Consider the following 22,337-nt stretch of genomic DNA (forward strand, 5'->3'; position numbering starts at 1 on the left):
GTGTCATCAACAAACTAGTGATGTGATATCTATGATGTTTGGTGATGCAGTCACAGGTGTGCAAGGTGTACAGCAGAGGACTTAGCACACAGCCCTGGGGAACTCTGGTGTTCAGAGGACTCAGAAAAATAAACTGTAGTATAATTTACATTTTACTTCAGAATGTTGTTATTTCAGCCTGAATTCAAACTTTTCTATTATGTATGTATATGGATTCAGTTTTGTAAAGCCAAATGATACGACAGAAATGGTTGTGTACAACACTGTTTTATTTTTTTTATAATTCCTCATTTGCAGTGTGCTTTAATTTCATTCACTTGAACACTCTCTTCTCATTTTGAAATTTAAGCAGCGTTCCCAGTCAATGGCAGCCAACAGTAATATTAAGATTATTCGACAATCCAACAAAATGTTATAGTTGTCTCTGTACTTGCATCACAGTTGTAATGTATAACAGCACTGTGGAAAGGAAGCAACCAGTAGGTTGACTTTAATTACATATTCCTATTTACCACCATGCAAACATTGAGTGAATAAATTGATATAACACAGTATATAAAACCTTAGCATAAAATGAACAAGTAAATGTCATTGAAAAATGTGTTGAAAAAGGGTTAGTCAGAGGCAGTTTGTCCTCAGTAAACAAATTGTCAACAGTCCCTAAGGGACTGTCCTCACATTATTATGTAAAACTACAACAATATTATGTGAAAACACAACTTCCAAAATGTTTCATATTCCCATAGATCCTAAAGTAAAAATGTTGTACCACATATATTAACATTAAGAGTGAACATTCTCTTATTATGGCTATTGGCTTATGATGCAAAGGATAATTGGCTGAACCAAGGAAGTATTGCCTGCAGTGGAGATGTGTGAAGTTCAGCATGTGCTTACATCATTATCTTAGCATATGCATGTACCACAAGAGGGCATGGTGCCCTCACGAGTACAGTCCCCCCTTTGTACCTACAAATTAGTTTTTTTTACTTTTTATTTTTACTTTTTTACACCATTACATGTATTATTTAAATGTATTTAAATGTGAATCAGTAGTCATTTTTCATTTTGGTCAAATGGTCTTTTAAAGTAGATTTGGTCAAGTGACTTTTCTGTCGATAGGCAGAACCACCTAATTTAATTGTGCAGAATAAAACAGAGTAAAACATGCTGTTTGTTAGTGAGCTAATAGCTAAAGGTATGGACACATTAATTTTTTTCTGTACAGAGACGCTGCATAACATGCTGCATGAACAAACATGATATTGATTCATGTGGCATTCTAAAGGGATTTCAGTATGAATGGAAGGAACTAATGAGAAGGTTTCACTCCATTGGTTGGCCTCTATGTTTACTTGTGAATATGTTATGGATTATAGTTTTGTTTTTATAATAATCCTGTGGCTGGTGTCTGGTTAATGACTGTAATTTAGCTTCACTGTCTAGCACGAATCAAGAGTGCACAGTTTTAATTTTTGCATTGTAACCTCTGAAATTCTCACCAAAACCTTTAACATGCAACTCCTGCTCTGTCACTCATGATTTTCAAATAGTCTGGGTTTATAGTGAAACTAAGCATATCTGTCTTATCTGTGAAAACAATCAGAGACCAAGCTCATTTTAAGAAATTCAAGGGTCAATTCAAGGAACAAGCCCTTAACAAAAACAGAAAATAAAAAACATGAACAATGACACTAACTAAAACGCACTAAGTGACAAACAAGACTAGAACACGCTAAGGTGGAAAACAACAGCCTAAATGAGGCAAAACATCGACAAGGACTGACTAATACACAAAGATTTACAAATACACGTTAATGATAACAATGATAACAAGGGACAGGTGTAAAACGCAACTGACCAACAAGGGATGGGCATGGCCATGTACACACACACAATAACACACACACACACACACACACACACATACACACCTACACACATAAAAGTGGGGAGGAGTCTAAGAGGAGGGGGCTGTGCCATGACATTCTATCAAAATAGACTATTTAGTTAAATCATTAGACTATTCTGTTAAACAGACTATTATATTTAAAAAACAAGAGCTGGGAAAAGTGATCTAAGAAACATACTGAAACTAAAAATTAAAAAATAAAATAAAAAGAGCTTAAACTTGTATCCCAAGAGGTTTAGTTTTGGCACAGGTCATGTAGAAGAAAGAAAGTTGCATGTTCCTCTGTCAATGCATTAATGTAGCATTCAATAAATAAATTTAGCATTCACAATGTCTTAAACAATAACATAAAATTAACAAGTAAATTCATTATAGTAACAGGGGCAAAGAGATCGATTTTGGATCTTTTAAGTAGATTTAACTAGAGTGTCTATTATTGCATTTTCCACCTGTCATGGACCCCTATTTCCGCTCTTCTCAGCTGGCAACTACTGTTTCCATTCCATTTCCCAGAGTGCTCAGGAGAGTTACGAAGAGTTTGTTTGGGGAAGTGTGAGCGTACATGAAACAGCTTGATGGCTAGAATAGAATAGAATAGAAACTGCTCCTAAAGCTGTACAGGTTCTTAACAAGCTCAGACAAATGGCTTTCAGGTATCAATTATCTGTGTTATATATCTTTACACACATCAGAATTCAGTCATTGCCAGCCCTTGAGCAAGGCCCTTAACTCTCTCAGCTCCAAGGGTGCTGTACAGTGGCTGACCCTGTACTCTGACCTCATCTTCCAAAGGAAGCTGGGATATGTGATAACAACTGCATTTCATTACCTTTTACTTGTACAGAGCAATGACAATAAACGGAATCTTACTTTAAATAATGTCTATGCCAGGGGAGACCAATTGGTGATTCCTCTGCTCAGACATGCAGGACTGGAGGCTAGACAGCTTTGGTCTATGCCCAAGTTTTATTTAGGTTAGATGCTTAACCCATTACTACCCCATGTCTACACAGGGCAGATGTGGTATAGCACTGTATACTCAGTCCCAAGACCAGAATCAACATAACTTTATTTCACACAAAATATTATTTCTTCTGCAGTGACAGTAGCAAATTTTAAATAAATAAATATTTGAGAAAACATCTAATCTCAAGTATAATAATAGCAAATATATTTGTTTTGTTTATAATTTCATGTTTTCTTAACAATTAAATTTATATTTTATTTTTGCACTTTGAATGTTGTGGCAAGGATTGGTTCTATGGAGGCAGCTACCACCCTGTGACACCCGCATGGTCATGCCCCTGGTGTCATGGAACGCTCGTCTCTCATGAGTCATGTGGTTTGACCTGCCTCATACAGTGGGAGGGTTTTGTTTATTTATTGGTAACCATGCCTGCACACACCTACACTGGGTTAGTGTTTTGTCTGTGTTGTGTCCTGAATTAGAAATGGGTTTACCGTCCGAGGTGGGGAACCCCATGGAGTGCCAAATCTTACCAAAGTCATGAGCAACTGCAAATGTATAACAGGAATCAGTATAGATGGTGACAACCTGATCCCAGAACAGATGACAGGCCCTGGCAGAGAGTACACAGAATAACCACAGGAAAATTCAGAGTCAGACGGTTTAAAACATAAGCCATCTACAAAAATGTGATAAAGAGATCAGAGCGCATGCTCAAGGACTCAAGGATCGCCTCCATGCAGTCATGGGGCACAGAGTCATCAGAATGATTTATCGATGTCAAAAGCGATCGTAACAGATTAGGGTCGTGTGTAATTTAATGGCTAAATTCTGAGTACCACAGAGGTTGGCCTCATAGCCCAAAAGTCGCTGTGAGCTGTTTGAATGTTATTTAGAATATTAATAACTTGATGTGAAGTGTGAAGAAACATGGGATGAGACAGCACCAATTTCTCTCAGTAAACCCATGCTTTAAACAATGCATCAGAATGGTCCTGGAATCAGGTCCTGTTAATTGAGCATATTTGGTGCATCCCTTTAAAGCATCCACAAATGCATGAACATTATTTGGATCAATTAAACCATCACAAATATTTTTAATATTAGTCATGGAAGGAGGCATAACTCTACACAGTTTCTCACCCAGCATCATGAATGGAGCAGAAACATTCACGTGGGGTTGGAGCCATGCCCCGAAGTTTCACCCTGCTGTAGGGAGGCGAGGTTAGGATGGAGGGAGGGTGCGGGCTTGCCGTCCACTCCTCCTCCAGAAGCCCCCCTCTCAGCTTCCTGATTTAGCTCAGACATGTCTGTAGCATTTGGCACAGAAACATCTGCACGAGAAGGAGCTTGTCTTATCAGTACACGCTTCACAAATGGAGGAGGGGATCCTTTCTGCTGTGTGGCAGCTATTTCAGACCCAGGCATCTTATTGGATTTTACCCCATGTGCCTTGTCCCACACCAGCTTGGCATTACTCCAGGCCTGCCAAGAATTCTTCATATACTGAAAATCCCAGATAGGGTCTCCATATCCCTCATAAACAAACATAGCACTGAGCGCTATAAACTCCCTTTCAGATGAGCCTGTACGTGGATAGTGTCTAAACCCAGCACATTCAGTCCAACCAGCCAGACAATCAATGTACGGATCACAATGTGAGCCCAAACCACACCAAAACATCCAATCCTTCGGGGTTTCCCCCTTTTTTGGGTTTAACATAACTAACACCGTAACCCATGGGTCACCCAGCACAATCACAATCAGTATGCAACTATACAAAGAGATCTTAAATAGGTTCAGAGGAGGGTGGGTTCACCAATAAACAGTAAATTGCATTTCAATAAGTCTCAGGCAGGATAACAAATCATTACACAGTGTACACAAAATTCAGCTCATGACAATGGACGAGACTTCTGCCTTATTAGAGACAAAAATGCACCTAAACTGAATTTAAGCACAGAGATGCTGAGCAGGAAGAAGACACATTAAATACTGGGGTGTCACTTACCTGCGCAGTATCCCAATTCTGACCCAGACTATTAGAAACTGGTTGAAAGTGACCAGTCCTTCAGGTTCGATCTCCTCCAAGTTACCCTCTGACCTCAGTGCTCTGTAGCCAGATCAATCCAGGGAAGTCAAGAGACACTGACACCAAGGTAGTGAATCAAGACAGTTCCACTTTATTGAGGGAAACACAGAGTATATATGTGTCCTATATCTACTTTCTAAATCTACAGGATGAGGTGGAAAAGTGAGCCACAAGTTGTTCCCATGCCCGCCATGAGCCACTCCTCATGGTGGGCATAAGAAAGGGAGGGATAAAAAAGACAAAAAGAGGGAGCAGATGACCTCGGGCAACCAACTCACGGTCAAGCCGCCATGTTATGGTTGAAACCGGAAACTTTGCGTTGGGTGCCTGAAGACAGAAAGGCTCCAGTGTCTAACACTAAGGCGAGCTGTGAAGGAATGAGCTGATGTAGCTGAAAGGGAAAGTTATTGGCTGTGGATGAGTAGAACACAGGATAGTTGGGGAAATGCATTATAAAGGTGGAATGGCTGAGGTGTTTGGTGTTTCAGGTAAATGGAAGACTGGGCAGGTGAGTGGAGTGTCATGTTATGTCTAATATTTTAGATCCATGTGGAAATGGTGGCACTGAGTATGCATCAATGGTGCAAATGGGACTGGGTACAGCCTTAGTCGCTGGGAAGCCAAATATGCATTTTATGGGTTAGGAAGTGATTGGCTGAGCTGGGGCAGTGCAGAGGGTAATTATAGGTGATTATAACTGTGTTTCCTGTTGTTGTTGTGGCAAGGAGCACACATTAACAGTGTCAGTGTGGCTGGGTACGACCTTAGTCACCAGGGAGACCAGTGTGGATTTATTTATGACCAGTGTGGGTCATTTAAAAGTGAGCTTGGAGGGGTGTGGGTCTGGGATGCCAGATCTCACTGTTGAACCTTCGGGAGGTGTCATGGGCTTAATTAATCAAAAAAGATGAAGAGAGGTGCTTACTAAAGTTGTGCTTTCTTTCACGAAGTGAGTGGGCTGGGACCAATGAAAATCTAATGGTTTAGTACAGGATGTTTGACATCTTATGCATAATTACAAACAACATCATCTTAGAGTGGAGCCTGGCAGTCGACTATTGAACTTTTTAAATCTCTGTGTTATATTTATAAAAAAATTAAATATAGTTGAGAGTGAGACATGTCCACACGCCATTCACACAACAGTGCTTTCTGTTGTGGTGAAAGACAATAGATCCACACTGGACCATGAGAGTATCATAGTTTCCTCCACTCTGCACACTGATATGACTCTGTCGAACCATAATTGTGGAGTTATGTAGAAAATGACAACAGCTGCATTGTACTGTTGGATTGTATATTTTTTTGTATTGAAAGGAGGTTTTGGCTTTTCAAATTCTGGAACACTGTGGCTCATTTGGATATTACAACTTTGCTGATCCAAATTTTTCCAACCTTTTGTGTTTATCAGTGCACAGGTTCAAATGTGAAGATGACTGTGTCTTAAAAGCCAGACCAGACTTGCCTAATTCAGAGAAAACAGCAAATGCACACTGACCAACCTGGCTATATATATAGTATAAAAGCATGTACATTTATTTTAACCAGTACTTCCAGTAGCTGTGCTAGTTTAGAAAACATCACCATAAAAGTAAGAGCTCAATTAAATTCCCCTGTTTTCAAACAACATATAGATCATATGAATGTGTAAGATAGGAGAACAGTGGGGCTGGTGTACTAGCTGCTCAGATCCCATAGACTTTAGGAGCAGATTTTACTGACATCAGATTGCATAAACATGAGGAGGAGATTCTGCCAGTGATCTGTACTGATAGAATATTTTTGGTCATAGTTAAAAAATTGCTATGTTTCATACAAAAATGACATAAATTACATAAATGTATGTACCTATTTATGTATTTATCATACTTAGATTAGTCAAATAGTATGTTATTGATTATTCCATATACTGTATTAGAAGATCAATAGACCTAGGTTTTTATTTCACAATATGCTACATCACACAATTAGTCTGTGGTGTGTGGTGATTAACTGTGGTGAATGACCTTACAGTCATTTATCCCTTATAATCTCAACTCTGTCATCAGACTTAGTTCCACTACCAATATCTGTTTATCTCTTATTTTTCTGTCCATTAAAGTGGTCAGGAGTGGCAGCCAAAGTCCAGATCGCAACTGTCCCAATAGTCAGTTGAACCACAAACTTTTATGACACATGTAATATGTGATGCACTGTCTAGTCTTTCAGGATAAGATATGTTCACAGACTCCCTGAGAGTACTGGGACTGTTCTGGGATCTTTTGAACATATAGCGAATTATTTCAGAATGGTAGAACTAGAAAACATTGGCCATCAGTACTGGGACTGTACTGAATTGACTGTAATCTGTAATTTAATAAATCTGGGCACACACAAAGGGGCTCTGAAAGATTTTAGCCTTTTTCTGTGTGCATATCTGTTTAGAGAAAAAAAAAAACTCATACAAGTAAGAGCTCAATTAAATTCTCCTGTTTATCAAATACAGCTTTAGATAATAAGAGTGTGTAAGACAAGACAGCACTGGTGCTGCTGTACTAGCTGCTCAGATCCCATAAACATTAGGAGATTCTACTGAAATTGGTCTCTACTGATATCTGAAATGGAATATTTTGTCATAATTCATAAACTGCTATACAAATGTATTTATTTATTTTTGCAGTGTCTGAGCTGAGGATTGTCCTGCTGGGGAAGAATGTGTCAGAAACCTGCAGAGTGGGAAATTTCATCCTGGGAAGAGATATCTTTGAGACTGAAGCCCCTCCTCCTTCAGTAGAGCAGAACAGTAAGAGAGCCAGAGGACTGGTGGATGGGAGATACATCACCGTCATCCACAGTCCCCACTTGCTGCATACTGAACTCTCTCAAGTCATACTCACTCTGCTAGTGAAAGTGTGTGCGTCTCTGTCTGCTCTGGGACCTCAGGTGTTTTTATTGGTGCTCCAGTCTGACAACTTCACAAAGGAGGACCAGGACAGAATTAGAAGGGTCCTGGACCCTTATGGTCCACTAGCTATGAAACACTCAGTAGTGGTAACTACAGGTGAAGACCATGACAGAAGAGAATGTTTATCTATGTTCATCACACAATGTGGAGGGGGACATTATGTATGTAAGGACATATCTAAATGTAATAAAGATCAGGTTCTTCAGCTTCTGAAGAAGATACGTGAGGTGGTGGAGCAGAATGGAGGTGGACATTTGACCTGTGTAATGACTGAAGCACATGAACTGGATTTTAAGGAGGAGAAGCAGTCGGGACCATCTAGGAGAGGACCAGACCAGTTCACTGGAAGAGCAAAGAGAGATACTGATGGAGGTAGGGACAGTGGAAAAGAGAACTGAAAGATTAAAAACTTTTGATCAGAGTGACTGAATTTAGTCCTTAGTAATCTATGAAAATTTGCAAAATGGTTAAAGATAAACAAACCTCCAAACCAGAAATAATATAAAACATCTTACTGATGTTGCTATATAATGTATTACAAGACTAATAGACCTACATCTTTATATCTCAGTATGCTGCATCACTAAGAGTGCCCATGTCTGTGGTCATGATTAACTGCACATGTACGGTCATTTGCCTCTTAACACCGCAACTGTTTCATCCGACTTAGTTCCACTAACAATATCTGTTTATATCTTATTTTTCTGTCCATTAAAGTGGCCAGGTGTCATAGCCGAAGTCCAGATTGGGACCATCCAAACAGTAAGTAGAACCACATACTTTTATGTGTAACATTTGGTGAACAGAGACAGAGTCGAATGCAGTAATCCAAAGTAGTTTAATCCAATACGGGAAATCCAAGTGGTCATCAAAAACCAGCAGAAGTATATAACTGAACACATTCCAAACAGGCATACAAATCCAATAGGGAACAGGCATAAAGGGTAATCCAAAAATACAGGCAGAGATTAGAGTAATGAGAGAAAACCTATAACAGATATCTAAATGCTCAGAAATGTTAGACAGGCAAACTAGACTTTGTATACATACATACACAGAGACACAAGAATAATGAGATAAAGGTGAGACTAATAATCTGATGACTGAATGAACAAGGGGCTTATGGGTAACATATTCCTTGGTAGACGGTGCCCTTGTGGCGTGACATTATGTCTGTGATTTTATTATCAAAACATTAATACTTTACAGTTTTTATGAATGGTGACTTAAATGTTGATCTAATATATGTATGATAACACTTTACATTAATTAATGGTCACAAATTAATGTTAATAAATCATTATTGAACCATTATGTATATGTTGGTTAAATTTTCATTATGCATTAGCTGCTACTTAGTAAATGATTAAGTATTTAGAGATGAGGAATAAGTATTAGGAAGTTATCTTATTACTTTTTTATATTAGTACATACACATTAGTTCATTAGCTGTGTAATGAGCAGCAGTTAGTAAATAGTTAAACTGGTGATAATTGATCACTTAATATTATACTTAATTCCTGATTTATAAGTACCTAATCAGTTATTAAGTAACAAGTCATTCATAATTAAACTGTTAACTAGCATATAAATAATGGTTAAGCAATGAGTTAATAACATGTAATAACATGTAAACAAGCAGAAGAGTTCTGGGATATGTTAGGTATCAAATAATTTCAGAATAGTACAAATGGAAATGGTGGGCAAAAGTACTGGGACAGTTGACTGAACTGTAATATTTCAGTGAGTGCTTGCAGTTAGGCACAGATAAAGCGGCTATAAATGATTTTAACCTTTCTGTCTGCATACCTCTCACTCAGCCATGCACAGTAAGACGTTTTCTGCATGAAGCTCACTGTGAATGTTAAGAAGAAATTTCAAGTTCCTCTTAAGGCCAAAGACACTAGATTCAAACCACCGTCACTGATAATACTCTTTTTAATTAACATAATCAGGTTGCAGTTGCAGGTTGCATGGCAACAGGTGCAGTGGACTACTGAGTTGTTTAAACCTGAGTGTTTTATTCACATTCAGTTAAGTACAGCACAAAGTAAAATGTGGAAAGAAATCCATCCTTAACAGTGCAGTTTCCAGCTGTGTAGTGTAACGTTTACAGCAAGTCTGATGCAGTTTACAGCCTCAGAAGTCAGTCAAGCCAACACAGCCAATTCGACACAGCAGTACAGACATGTCCACATTGTGCTAATGAGACGTGTCCATATTGTCCAGTAGCAGTAGATGTGGTAATGAGGCATGTCCATATTGTCCAGTAGTTCCTGTCCAGTTCCCAGTGTGTAGGTCAGAAGGTCTCTGTACAAGTGCTGCACTTCATGCTCCTGTTTAGCACTGATGAGCACTGTCATTTCAGTTCATGCTGATGCCCAGAGACTCCTGTCTGGTCTGCTGCATGCTGGACTAAACTCCACTTTCTTCCTGCTGGTGTCTGTGAATAATCACGTCTCAAAGCAATGATGTGTTATAGAGTCTGGCATACTACACATTAAAGTAGACATATGCAATGTGAAAATACCATTAAGACCACAGGTGAAAGCCCACACTAATGAACTGTCCAGTAGCTTATTGAGTATGTACAAATATATATATATATATTTTTCCAGCTATGAGAAAACAAAAAACAATAAACCACTGGTTCTTCATTCTTCTGGATTTTATTGATTGTTGATTGTTGTGTGTAAACTAACCAGAAACACATTGTCTCACAATATTCTGCTATTAGCACAACACTCACTGGTTTTACAGTCATGGCAGTGTGAGGGGTGATGTGATGTGAGTTATAACACTCACCCACTGTGGTTGAAACTTCATAATATTTATGAACTGCATACTCTCACTCAACAAACACTCTGCAGTTAACTGTGTGTATTCAGTAACCATTGTAATCTTTCTGTCCTGGAGAAAGACACTAGATCCACACTTGACCATGAGAGTATCATAGATTTCTCCACTCTGCACACTGAACTCTAATCCATGACTGTTGAATTACATGAACTGTATTGGATTGTTTATTTCTGTATTGAAAGCAAGTTTTGGCTTTGCAAATTCTGGAACTTTGTGGACATTACAACTTTGCTGATGCCCAATTTTCTAATCAATCAATCAGTTTAAAGAGTAGTTTAATAGTACTGTAGTGCGATGGACAGGTAGATGTGATTTTAGTTCTTTCAATAGCAGATCCCAAAATCCAGTGTGTTGTAAAAAACAAAACAAAAAAAAAGGTAAGAAAAAGATAATCACAAGTGCCTGTGATCATATTTGTGTGAAATTGCCACCATTCCCTATATACTTTCACCATGTGCTGATCAGATTTCCTGTAGTGTACTTAAAGGCATATAAAGAAGGTTGTGCCTTAAAAACCAGACCATGCATATGTTATTCAGAGAAAACAGCAAATGCAGACTGACCAACCTGGCCCTCATGCTTTGCCATACATCACATAAGGGTAGTTATAAGGGAAATAAAGAGCTATTTCAAAAAATTCTGAATAAATGTGATTGGAGACATCACATATTTGAACAAATGGACAAAGTTAACAACCATGAGCCAGTTCAGCAGCTGTTTGAGAAGATTAATATAATGGTCAAAGAGAATGGGGGAGCTCATCTCACACGTCAGATTTTTGAGGATTCTCTGGAGTTTGCTCAGGATGATGACAAACCTGTAATACAGAAAAAGAAGAAAACTGGGATAATTCAGAAATTTGGGGGGATTTCTATAAATCTAAAAGAAAATATTTTGAAAGAAGGTAAGTGCTGATTTGAATATAAATAAACATACATCCTGGGTTGATGAGTTAGTTCATGAATCAAAAATATTTCTGACTTTATCTGTAAAGTAAATCTGTGCCAGGTGTAGGAGGGGTACTGGCTGCATACTGCATGTTTTTCGGTAAGTATAGGCCATGTTTCCATAGCAGTGTAGAAGGGTTGACTACCAGCGACCTCCTTAAACTGAGTTCTGAAAATGGGCATTAAAAATTAAGAATGATAGTCCAGAAATAATTTTAAAAATTAAAAAATATTTATAATAGTTTTACACTGGATAACCTTTGCACATTGGTAGAAAACAAATGTGAAAAGGGTAATGGAAGATGGAAAAAGGTTTCCTACATAAATTATGTATGGGGCTAAAAGTCACAAAATTCTATTCTATCCAATATAACTGTAAACAGTAGTCTACTTTAGTTACCATGCTGAGCAGCAGGTGGAAGAAACATATAGTGCATGCTTGTGTCAGAGGTAAATACCTTGGTCAACAAAACCTAATTCTCTCTCTGGTTTTCCTTTCAACAAGCTTAGACACCAAAGATAGGCTCCATCATCATTCAGCACCACATGAACATTTTGAAAGTTAACAGCACACTTTAATTTAACCAAGTAATGGTGCAATCTAAGATAATGTCTGATCAACATTACCATGGTAACAGGTTCACCAAATTACTTTCAAACAAGGTTGCAAAGGTAACCACTTTCCTCTTATTAAACTTCAGATGAAACTCATATTTCTGGATTTTTTTCCAATGGTGAAAATTCCCACCTAAGTTCCAGAGGAATTCAGCAAGGATAACAAGCTGGGGTGGCCTCAAAATCATCAACATGTGATGCTTAACATCTGGGAATAGTTCATTTCAAGAGCAATTTATTTAAAATATCATAAATCTAAACAGTTTCATTAAAGAACAATTTGAATAGTTAATGCTATTTTAATGTATTTGTGCTTGGTGTTCAGTCCATCTTGTTTAGTCTTAATCAAGATTTGTACACACTGGAAGTTATTTCTGTTATTTCCATGCAATCTCTCTTTTTTTTTATTAACAAACATAGGAGAGATCATAGTTATTAAAACCAGTGCCATTATCTTTTGTTGTACAATCATCCTAGAACAAACCAGCTGAGCTCCTTACCATACAGCTATGTTGCTCTGCTGTTTAAACTTTGTGCCATTTATTTGTATCGTCACCCATAGGAGAACCAGAAATCCCACCTCCACCTTACAGCATGCACTCACGCTCACATGAGTGTGTACATATATACACACATGCATTTACTCTCCTTGCCTTTTACACAATTTATATTTACATTTACGGAATTTGGCAGACACTCTTATCCAGTGTGGTTTACAAAAGTGCTTTGACATCATGTATGGAGTGGGCGGTCCATTTTTGGCTTTGTAGGTGATCATCAGGGTTTTAAATCTGATGTGGGGAGCTACTGGATCCCAGTGAAAGCAATGCAGCAGTGGAATGACATTTGTGAACTTCAAAAGATTGAAGACCAGTTATGCTGCTGCATTCTGGATGAGTTATAGAGGTCTGGTGGTTCTTAGAGGAAGACCAGCAAGTCTTCCTCTTTGGAGGTGTGTATGATTGACTGGGCTAGGTTTAGGGAGTGAAAAGAGGATAAGTTTATTGAAAAAATATTTTTACTGGTCTCCAACGTTAACTGGTCATCCCTACATTTATTGTATAATAGGTTTTAATGAACTACAATCTTCTTTTCAAAAGTATTTGTATTTTTTTTTCTTTTCACTGGGTAAATCTGCATTTTTTACTTGGAGCACTGGGATTCAATAAACACATCCTTTGGCACCTTAACCTGAAGCAGACCCACATGTCTTCTCCACTGGACCATCACAGGGGTCACAGCCCCAAGACGACATTTATCCTTTCACATTCTCTGTGCTTCTGATTTCAGTCCCTGGTATTGTTCTAACTTCTCATATTCCTTTCTTTAGATGTTTCCATCACTTGAAAGTGATGCATGTATTACCCCTGCAGTTTTCTGCATCATACCACTACTTTTTTATCTGTCTGAATCTGGAGGTCACACAGGATCTTAACCTTGATGTTCTCCACCACTCTCTGTGGTTCTTCCCATTTGGGGGTGTCCAGCTCGTATGTCTTGCATATGTTCCTATATATGATTCCTGCCACTTGGTTGTGTCTCTCGGAGTATACCTTTTACTGCCAACATCTTGTATCCTTCTACTAGGTGCTGAATTGTCTCAGAGGCTCCTTCGCACAGTCTGCATCTTGGGTCTCTGGTGTGATACATCCCTGCTTTGATCAACCTTGTGTTAGTGCTTGATCTTGTGTTTCCATGGTTAGTGAATCTGTACTGTCCTTCTGTCCTACCTTTTCCAGCCATTGGTAGGATTGTCTTATGTCAGCCATCTCTATCTGTCAGCAGTACCTTCCATGGTGGATCTTATCATACTATGACACCTCCCTTGCCACCATGGTGACCACATCCCCCATCTGTACAGCAAAATTACTGCACCACAGCCTCAAACACAAATGCCTCAAAATAATCACGTGCCAACTGTTTACACTGGCTTCAAGTTAAAAGTAAATAAAATATATTTTAAAATCAACTTATTCAGCTGAAGACCTTTGTCTTTACATTTTACAATTTTCAACTTTAAAAGACCATTTATATTTGAAAAGATCCTTATATACAAACTTACATATTTTTATAGGGAAAACAACATCACTCCATAAGCCCACTGTTCCAGAAATGACATCACTCAAAGCACCCAGTCCCACTCCATTCATGAATAAGATGGGTAAGAATAACCAGTGCCATAAACAAGCATACATAATGGTCTTTAAAACTTTGAATATACTCTCGTGTATGAATATATAAACTTTGAATATACTCTCGTGTATAAAACAGCTGTGTGGTGGTTTATTGTAGACCAGAAACTTTCCAACTTGTAATGTGTAAACCTCCTATGTGGTGCTGTGTTGTAGATGAGAAACTTTCTGATCTTTAATGTATTGTAATATGCAAGTTTTAAAACACGTGTGTTGTTAAATTACAGAAAAGAATCTTCCAGATCTTACCATTTTGCTGTTTGGACACATGTCTGCAATCCACTTTGGAGATGAAAACATCCTACTTGGACTTGAGCATCACTGTCTAGACAGCCACAGATCTTCTTTGATTTTCTCTGTACAAAGAAACATATCAGAATGTGCTGTTTCAGTTATCAACTTGCTCAATTTACAAGAGGCTGAACATAATCTAGACTCCATGGACCAGGTCATTCACCAACATGTTGATGAAAATCAAATCCATGCTTTCATTTTTGTTATTCTACTGGGTCACTTCACAGATACTGATAAGGCAGGACTAGATTGGCTGCAAAGTAGGTTTGGTGAAAATGTTCTACCGTATGTGATAATTCTGTCCACTTATGAGAGAGAGGAGGACTGTGACACCGTCATAGATGACCTAAAGCAAAATCCAATTCTAGAAGAGCTGCTGAAGAAATGTGGAAACAAATATCACACCTGCAGCAAGAGCATGAACAACCAATCAGAGATGACAACATTGCTGGAGAAGATTGACCATCTGGTCTCTGAGAATAGATAGCACAGCTACACTGCTGAGATGTACCACACAGGACTCAAGCAAAATGAAAATAAGCAGGAGCATGAGAGTCAAAAAAAAGGTGAGTTTTATTTAAAGTTTTATTTTTCATCAACATTTCTTCTTGTTGACAGAAATAACTAAAAGAAAAAAATATAACTATTATATGTATAAATATAATTTTATTATAACAATAATTTAGAATTGTATACATATTTAGACTTTTATTTATTTATAATATACATTTTAATAAATATTTAATATTTTGACAAATATTAAAACAGGGAAAGTTTGTTTGAAATATGTAGTCAAGTCATCTTTATTTCTATAGCACATATAAAACACAGCAAGTGTTGACCAAAGTGCTGCACAATAGTATCAATTAAAAATAAACCAGTTCGAACTATTAAAACTGCACAAAACCTCCAACATGGAAACAACATATACTCAACATGCATAATATAAACAATATGATTAAAACAGGTAAGTAAAGCTGTGATGGAAGAACAGAACAAACCAGGACAAAACAGATTACTGAGTTTTGAAAATGACTCAAATGCCTGAGAGAATAAGTGTGCTTTTAAGTTTAACTTAAAATTATCTATTGGGGAGGATTCCATCATGAAAACAGAATTTTATTCAAGTCTTGGGGCAGCGTCAGAAAAAGCCTGATCACCTTTAAACCTCATCTGAGAAAGTGAAACAGCTAGGCACAGTTGACCAGCAGATCATAGAGTGGTCAGAGATATAGCTTTGGGCTAAGCCCAAAACGTTAAAAACAAATAATAACAAATAAAGTAAACAATGCAGTGATGCCAGTACAGGAGTGACACCAGTACATGACTGATACTCTTCCTTTTCATAGTACCAATCAGGAGATTTGTGACTGCGTTTTGGACCATTGTAAAGATGACAGACTAGACTGACAAATTCCCAGATATAACAAATTACAGTAGTCAATATAAGAGGAAATACGAGCATGGACAACTATTCTGGAGTCTAGTTCTAATATTACTAAATTATTGCCACATATCTAATGAAAAAAGGGGTTTGTCCCCTAACTTAATTAAAACATCAGCTTTTAAATCATTATTATATCCTCACCATGATTATCAACCACAACAAAATTAACAACCTAATCTACCTGTTGCCACTACTAATCTACCTGTGGTGGAAACAAGACCATTCAATGCCTGGAGGCAGAATTACTCTTTTTACTCTTTTGACTGAGATTAAGAATGCAAAATTTAATTTTTTTCTATAAATTGTAAGAATTACATGCTTTTATTTCACCTTAAAGGGGAATTCCACTTATCTCCTTCACATTTCAATGGCTTTGATGTAGACATTAAGAGTGTTTTGGTGTGAGCTGAGCCTGTCTACAGAAATTAGAGTCAGAATTGTTCACAGTTGATGTACTAGGAACTAGACACCCCGTCTGGATGTGGGTCTGATATCTGGTCTGATATGTGACCCTGATATCGACCCTGGCTAGTTCTTTGCATTACGACATTGTAATGCAGTACACAGTTACAGTTATAGAGGAAGGTATGGCAGTATGCAGATGGTGTTTTCCATTTATTATTGCAACTGGGTGCAGTGCAGTTCACCACAATTCTGGACAGTTAACCAGCAAGGTAGCTACAACTTTGGTATGACAAAGCTCCTCTAATACACAGGCACATGAGTTTTATCATCATTATGTAATGCACCCATCCCTACCCAAACTACACATACCCATGTTGGAGAGGTATATGCAGGGTATTGTAAGGAAATATAGTATTCAAATAAAAAGCTTTTTTAATTCATCACTATTTACCATTAGCAGTGTAACATATAAAAAACTTGGAAGATACATAAGTTCACAGTAATTTTGGTTAGAAGATAAAATGGATATATTAATAGAACACAGTTTATATTTAAGGTAATTCCAACATCATTCTAACAGTCCAAGGTCTGTAAGCTGGTAGACAGAATAATGATTCCAGAGAGCATGTTTAGAAAGACAAGGACTATGAAACAAAACCACAGGGGTCAAAGGAAAGTGAAAGCAATGTCTGAGAAATGAAGGTAAGGTATAAATACCAATGTAAACACAAAATAGACGTGAAGGTAAATGAGGGTGAAACTTAAACAGGTGAGGATAATTGAGCAGGGAGAGAAATGTTTATTACACTATGATTGCTGTGAAAGTGAAGATCAATGTTTATTATTGCCCTGGGTAATCTTAAATCTCATATTTTATGCCAATAGCCACAAAATAGACCTTTATTTTCATGAGTATTAGCCTCAACTTTTAAACTATTAAAATACTGGTAGATACAAATATCAATACAAGGGTCCAAAACAAGGCTGTATTTAATGCTAAATTTCTAACATGCTCTATGAATTTCAGTTGTTTTCTCTTAAATGTTCTTTGGTATATTTTTATCCCCAGGACAAAGAATTAGACAGCAGCAAGATGAGATGGAAACTACACACACCAGGCCAGAACCAGCAAAAGGTGGACAGGTACATAGTTGTTGTATAGTCTTTATATGTTGTGAACACAAATATATTACAAAGTATTCACTCCTAGGCATAAAAATAGGCCAAACACAAGATTACATCATAATAAGATTTTAATGGTCTCAGAAGCAAATAGTTGGAATATTTTGAACACCCAGACATGCTAGTTTGAAATTTATATCAAAACATTTAAATCTTCTCATTACTGTATCTTTGCATACAAGAAAACTACAGAAATTAATATCTATATTTCCATATTTTTGCAGCAACAAGCAGTGATGTGCAAGGTCTCAGGAGTACATTTTTTCTTGCATTCTTGTTAATTTTCTAGGCAATGATTTGTTGTTAGGATCATTCAGTTATAATTTACTTTATAGGGACAACTGTCAGAGCATGGAGTGGCAGAAGATTAATCAAAAGATGAAAAGCAAAATCCTAAAATAGAGCAACTCTTCCTTAGACTTAATCTCATGGAAAAGTATGAGAACAAAATGAAAACTTCAGATATTGAAGGAATCTCACTTACTTCATGTTCTCACAAACCCTGTATAAAGAACGACCCAACTGAAATTTTCCTACAGAGGTTGTTAATGATGGATTACAGAGCAAGACACATTGGTAAAGAAGAGGCAGCCAGTAATACAGATGAGGATTTCCCCAGAAAAGGAGATAAAGTTGTTTGTGATGCATTTGATGATTTCTTCTCCAAAATCCCAGTGCATTTTGAAGAACAAAAACATAATCATCCTGTTCACCCCATGGATGTCCACATGGCAGTATTTCACTGCTCAGATAGTTTCCTAAAGCAGCTCATAGTGGCGAAACTCTCCTAGTGTCAGTATGGTCTGCCTCTACTGGTGCCTGATCCCTTCGCCAGAGAAATTGAGTTTCCTCTATGGATATTTAGACAAATCAGGAAGAGCTGGAAGACCACTGATGGCTCTGGTAAAGACATTCTACATAAACCAGTTTATGGTGCCAAATCTCCAATGGTGGCATTCTTCAGGTTTGGTTCTGTGTCCTCATCTGAGTCTTAGCTGATGAATAGCCTGATCAATGAAAGACACAACACATTCTTCCACAGGCACTGCCCAGGCAGCATCAGACATTGTCTATTGATGGATGGAGTAGTGGAGATTGCCTGGTACCTCCCATCTGGGAAGAGCAATGATCATTTCCATGACTGTGTAGCATTCTGTAATCTGCATGGCAGTGCAGAATCCAGTGAGAAGCAACTGGATATTGTATCTCAAATGGCCAGTATAAATATTGTACTTCTGTCTGATCCCTTACAAATTACAGGGAAGGAAATACTGAAGAAACTCTTTAATGGCACAAAGCCACTCATCTGCCTGCTCTCTGAGGATGAGTCTAGAGTCACTGGGACAGAAAAGGAAAAATACAAAATTGGTCTTAAAGACAGGAATGAATCAAATGTATATACTGAGCTCAAAATGACAATTAAAGAGTGTCTCAGAAGATCTAATCCTTCTATGTTTATACTTGAGCATGTGAGCAAATACAAAACAATAACAACAGATGAGAACAAATCAGAGTGCCAAAGAGGGAAGGAAGCTGCAATGCAGATTAAGAAACTGCTGGATGGAGATGAACTGTGCACAATAAAGGAAAAATATTTACCCCCGTCAAGGCAAGCTCTGGCACGAGTGGTGCCAAAAGAACAAAGAACTACAGCAGCCTCATGGAAACAACCTAGAAAAGTACATTACTGATAAAAAAAGGGGAAATGATGAACATCTGTAAAAAGCAGGATGAATGTGGTCAAAGTGACCTTATTCAGATTTTCATTAAGACTCTGAATTGTCAAAAAACTGATGAGAAGCTGTACTTTCCTAAATGGCTTGAGTACTTCCTAAACCAATTAAGTTTGGATAGCCTGTCTAACCTCTGTCAAAAATATAAAGAACAGTGGTCAATGGATTTGAAGCATAAAAAGAACCCTGAAAACACAGAAAAACTGAGACTTGATAAAAAGGAACTTGAGAAAATATCAGAATAGATTAATTCTGCATCTTTTGGCTTAGAACACATTCTGAGGGAGATGTGACAGGACTTCAAATCATATCAGGATTTAAAAAACAAAAGTCAGTCTCAGTCTCAGTCAGACACTTTATCCCACTATCCCAGACTTGCTGCACAGCTCATTTTATCTGGGTTTCCAGTGGAATTGATGGATGGTGATGCTGCTCATGTTCCTCTGGTCTGGGTTTCAGCAGTTCTAGATTAACCCATGAAAATCCTGGGAGGCCAGAGAGTCTTTTTGCTGTCAGTCTTGGGGATCCAGAGCTCTGGGAAATCGACCATGTTGAATACCATGTTTTAACTCCAGTTTCCAGTCAGTGCAGGCAGGTGTACCAGAGGAGCCTTCATGCAGCTGGTCAAAGTGTCAGGGGAGATGAAGGAAGAATTGAAGTTTAACCACATTCTAGTTGTTGATACTGTGTCAATAAGGCACCATAACAATGAATTGGCAACATTTGTTGTAGATCTTGGAAGCCTAACCTTGATCAACATTTTTGGAGAGAACCATTCTGAGATGCAGGACATCCTTCAGATTGTAGTTCAGGCCTTCATGAGGATGAAGGAGGTCAGATTGAACCCCAGCTGCATGTTTGTGCATCAGAATGTTGGTGACATCACTGCTGGAGAACAAAACATGGAGGGAAGGAGATGCTTGTTAGGGATACTGGATGAAATGGCAAAATTAGCTGCCAAAGAAGAATGTAGGCAAACTCAGTGCTTCAGTGATGTCATATCATTTGATGTGCAGATGGATGTGAAATACTTTACAGACCTCTGGGAGGGCAACCCACCCATGGCTCCACTAAACCCATCCTACTGTGAAAAAGACCATTATTACACGAGCCAAGGAATCTTCCTTTTTAACACTGACACAAGTAAAAGACCATATTATAGACCTTTGGCAGGCACTTCTCTGTGAAAATTTTGTTTTCAGATTTAGAAATACACTGGAAATAGCACTGTATAGGAAACTGGAAGAGGAGTCTGGGACCTGGAGTCTCAGGAGTGCAATGCTAAATATTCAAGACAAATTCAACACTAACATCAATAACAATCAACTGCATAAATTTGAGTACAGTGATCTTCTGAAAGAAATGAATGAAACATTTACTGCAGTGCAAAATTCTATGAAGTGTTACTTTGAAGAAAAGCAAGAAGGGGGTGACATTCTGCAGCAATGGAGAGGCTCTTTTGAAAATAAGGTTAACTGTCTATATGAAGAAATTATGAAACAAACAAAAAGGGAGTTGGATGAAATTATTACCCAGAAAGATGCATACCAAAAATGTGAAGAGCAAAAATACCAGTATGAGAGAAAATTATTTGAGAAGAGTAAAGAGCTTGCCTTAGAGCTTAAAAACAAAGCAAACAATGAAACAGAGTTGAAAACTCAGTTTGATTCTGTGTGGGAAAAATGGGTATCTGATTTGACTACAGAAAACCTGCCTGTGAAAGATATTAAAATAGAAGAAGATATAATCCAGATCCTGTCTGAGACTTATGAAATAAAGCTTGTGTATGAGAGAAAATTGAAAGAATATGGGGATATAAGCATGAAAGGTGATTACACCGACTATGTCAAATTTAAAAAAAAAGTGTTGGTCTTCACCAGCCCCTTTAGTACATGAAGAACAAAACTCAATAAGACAACTGGTACTTACAGCCATCAAGAAAACTGAAAACCTGGTTAAGTCAAAACCAGCAGCAAAAATGGGCTACAATCCAAGATACATTCAAGAGATTGCTCTACATGTAAAGCTACTGGCAGAACACAAATCCTCAAAGTATGAGCTCAACAAAGAGTTCTCAGTCAATCTGTCACTGTCTGTATGTGAAATAGCACAAAAGGACTTTGCAGAGCAACACAAGAAATTCAGAGAGGGCAGTGATCCAGTGATTTATCTAGTGAAGATGAAACCAGAGTTACCGAGTCTTTCAAAAATACTGCCAAGGTGCCACATCTACAGTAGTTTTTGGAGGTTTAATCTGCAGCAAGCTTAGGCAGTCCATCCTGGAGAGTGTCTACAAAAGAACTGCTAAAGATCTGGCTGGAGAAATGAGGTCAAACCTTCCAGCTTTTAATGGAAACAGGTCAAAGCTGAAAAAACACATTCTTATGTTACTGGCAGAAAAGGAAGACTTTGAGGACTTCAAGATGTACTTGTTAAATCCTCGGCAGTACTTTGAGAACTTCATTAAAGATGAAGTTCAAATATGCATAACAAAAGAAAGTGCCTGTGTGAAGGACAAAATGACAAAGCTCATTGCTGACAAACAATATTGTGTGATCATGGTCGCAGATACTGCAACACATCTGGTCACACAAGAAAAAGGAGATATTAGGGCATGGCTGAAGATATTTTCAGATGGCCTCAAAGATGTGTTGGAATAGAATATTGATCATGTGGGTGATGATGACTGTTAGGACATCAGTGGTTTTCAGTTACTCACAGATGCTGTGAACAAAGAAATCTCTGATA

At 37.9% G+C, this 22,337-nt stretch overlaps 2 pseudogenes; both read left to right on the plus strand.

Annotated features, from left to right (window-relative positions):
• Nucleotides 1-11,452: 11,452 nt before the first annotated feature.
• Nucleotides 11,453-15,844, plus strand: LOC113587476 (GTPase IMAP family member 8-like; annotated as a pseudogene).
• Nucleotides 15,845-18,407: 2,563 nt separating this feature from the next.
• LOC145643316 (interferon-induced very large GTPase 1-like) lies at nucleotides 18,408-22,249 on the plus strand (annotated as a pseudogene).
• The last annotated feature ends 88 nt before the right edge of the window (nucleotides 22,250-22,337 follow it).

This window comes from Electrophorus electricus, chromosome 6, assembly GCF_041902795.1.
Source record: "Electrophorus electricus isolate QZ-2024a chromosome 6, ASM4190279v1, whole genome shotgun sequence".
NCBI classification, from domain to species: domain Eukaryota; kingdom Metazoa; phylum Chordata; class Actinopteri; order Gymnotiformes; family Gymnotidae; genus Electrophorus; species Electrophorus electricus.